Genomic DNA, 3,209 nt, shown 5'->3' with positions numbered 1-3,209 from the left:
GCTCTGGGCACCCTGTGCCAGGGCCTACCCACCCTCCCAGGGAACAATTCCTTCCCAGTATCCCATCCATCCTGTGCAGGATTGGGACATAAGGGGAGATTTCAGACTCTGGGAGATGTTCTTGCTTCACTTAATGCCAGGAACACAACAAAGGGAGCCAGGAGGAGGCTGGATTTGTGCCCTGTGGGTGTGTGTTTGGTTTGGAGTCCTTGGAATCACTTCCCAGCCCCTCTGCATGCTCCAGCCTGGGCACTCCAAGGAAGAGCAGAGGTCTGGGAAAGTCCTTCATCTGGGAATTCTGTTTAAGCACCCCTGAGCTGAGGGACAGGGACAGCACCTGGCAGTACCGGGGACACATTTTGAGGCAGGAGATTTGGGACAGGTCTGCAGGGATGGTGCATCTGTGGGAAGGAATCAGGGACAGCCGAGGAGCATTTGGGATTCATTTTCAAACAGTTCCCAGCCCCAGGAAGGAACAAATACCCCTGATATAGCAGGGCATTATACATGGATGTACCTGTATGTCCTGGATTTAACAAGGATGCAACGCCAGGGACAGGAGCCCAGGGAACGGCTGGAGCTGGGTCAGGGCTGGGCATGGAGCTCAGGGAAAGGTTCTTCCCCCCGAGGCTGCTGGGCACTGCCCAGGCTCCCCAGGGAATGGGCCCGGCCCCGAGGCTGCCAGAGCTGCAGGAGCGTTTGGACAGCGCTCTCGGGGATGCCCAGGCTGGGGTTGTTGGGATTTCTGTGCAGGGCCAGGGGCTGCACTGATGATCCCTGAGGGTCCCTTCCAGCTCAGGATATTCCAGGATTCTTTGAATCTCTGCTCTGGGTGCAGACAGGGATCACTGGATGTGAAATGTGCAAATCTCATCCTCGTTTCTTTCTGCTTCCCCTGCCAATCTCACCAGGTGCCCATTCCCTGCTGCCTGGGCAAGCCCAGGGCTGTGTCCCTCAGCAGCACAGCTGGGCTGCCCGGGAGCTGTGGAGCAGAGGGGAATCATGAAAAGGGATCCTTGGATCAGTCAGGGTCAGTCAGTCGCAGTTCCCATTGCTGCCCTCGGCCACTCCCGGGGGACGACACGGCTCCCCCTCCACCTTCCCACCCATATGGAGTTCAGGAGAAATCCTGGCTGCTACCAAGAGCTGCGAACAGCCTGAAACAGGGCCCAGCCTGTGGAGATGTTGGGAAAGGCCATCACCCACTTTTGGGATGGAGGGAGCGGAGCTGGGGTGTCCAGGGAACCGCTGTGTCCCACTGGGACCACCAGAGCTGGGGGTGCCACCCTTGGATTGCTGCACGCTGACATTTTGGCTTTCATTAAAAAAAAAAAAAAAAAGTCTCTTTTTTCACCCAAAAAATCCTAGTTTTTGGTGTATTTCACAAAAATAAAATAATAAATTAAAGCATGGCAATTCCGTTTAAAAATTCCTTGCGAAGAGCTGCTCCTTAAGCAAAAAAATGTTCGGGGAAAAATGGTTCCAAGGGAGAAGCTGGGAATTGTCAAGGAGGTTTCACAGCTGAAGTCCGGGGTCAGGGTGGGCTGTGGTGGGACGGGATCCCTGTGGTTGTCCCAGGGGACAGGAGTTTGGAGGTGGCCCGGGCGGTGTCCCCTCCCCAGGTCCGCGCCCCGCTGTCCCCCAGCAGCGCTCCCGCTCTTACTGGTCCAGCAGCACTGGATTTACTGGGGCCGAGTGACCTCTGCTGGTTCACACCCAAAATATTCCCGGCGTGCCGATGATCCGCATGGATGGGAACAGCAGACCTGACCTTTCCTTCCCAAAAAAACACCCGCCCAGCTGGAAAATCCTGGAGCCAGTGGCACTGCCCGTGCCCGCTTTGGGGACAATCCCCGGCAAAACTGGGCAGCCCACCCAGAGCAGGGGCTGAACGCAACCAGTGAGCCCCGGGAGCTGGATTCCAGGGAAACCTGGTGGGGTTTGGGGAAATGGTAGGGAAAGTTTTACAGAGAGAGGTCTCAGCATTTGGTCAGCTGAGACGGATGAGCCTGACACTCCCTGGGGCTGGGAGTGACAGAAACCACGGCCCCAGCGCTTGGAAATGACTTTTAAAGCCGAGTTGGGGTTTTATACACCCAAACTAACAGGATTTGCAGAGCTGAGACCTTGGAGGGGGATCCCTACTGACATTAAGGAGTCTAATGTGGTGAAAATAAGAATGTAAGGAGCTCTAGAACCAAACAAAAGTGTTCAGGTTGGAAGGGACCAGAAAAAATAAATAAACTAAATAAAATTTCCTGTTTCAGACCAGTCTGCTTAGGAAGGGAGGGCAGGGGAGGAAGAAATGTTTATTTAACTACAAAACTGCTGTTAAATGTTGTTTGAATTTTTCATAACATTAAATAAAAAGTAATGTAATGTATGGATGAAAATCTTTTTACTGAGGTGTGTTCTGTAGGTACATAGATGTATATTGCACAAAATTTACAGGAAGAAAAATAAAGTCTGTTTTACAAGGTAAAAAAACCCAAGCTAATAATGTTGGAAATTGTGATTTTAAATCTTAGCGAAGAGTGAGAAAGAAATTTTAGCAGAGTCTTTAAGTGGAAAAATGTTCATTTTTTCTGTGCTCTCGGGACCGAGCTGTACCAGAATCCCAGACTGGTTTGGGTTAAAAGGGACCTCAAAGCCCATCCAGTGCCACCCCTGCCACGGGCGGGACACCTCCCACTGTCCCAGGCTGCTCCAAGCCCCAATGTCCAGCCTGGCCTTGGGCACTGCCAGGGATCCAGGGGCAGCCCCAGCTGCTCTGGGCACCCTGTGCCAGGGCCTGCCCACCCTCCCAGAGAACAATTCCTTCCCAAGATCCCATCCAGCCCTGCCCTCTGGCACTGGGAAGCCATTCCCTGGGTCCTGTCATCCCAAGCCCTTGCCGAAAGTCCCTCTGCAGCTCTCTTGGATCCCCTTTAGACACTGGAAAGGCTCTAAGGTCTCTCCGCAGCCTTCTCCTCCCCAGACCGGGCAGCTCTCGCAGCCTTTTCCCATGGGAGCGATGTTCCAGCCCCTGGAGCATCTCCCGGTTCTCCCCGGCGGAGCCTCCGGGCGGGGTCGGTCCCGGTACTTCGGACAATTCTGTCCCTCCCGGCCGCCGTTCCGCGCCACCGCCCCTCCCCTTCGCCCTGCCCTTCACATGACAGCGGCGGGGGGGGTGCGCCGCGGAGCACGCTGGGAGTTGTAGTCCACGGAGG

This window comes from Corvus kubaryi, unplaced genomic scaffold, assembly GCF_017639235.1.
Source record: "Corvus kubaryi isolate FWS band 111438036 unplaced genomic scaffold, C.kubaryi_AGA036_p1.0 65131, whole genome shotgun sequence".
Taxonomy (NCBI): Eukaryota; Metazoa; Chordata; class Aves; order Passeriformes; family Corvidae; genus Corvus; species Corvus kubaryi.
This window is presented reverse-complemented; position numbering follows the sequence as displayed.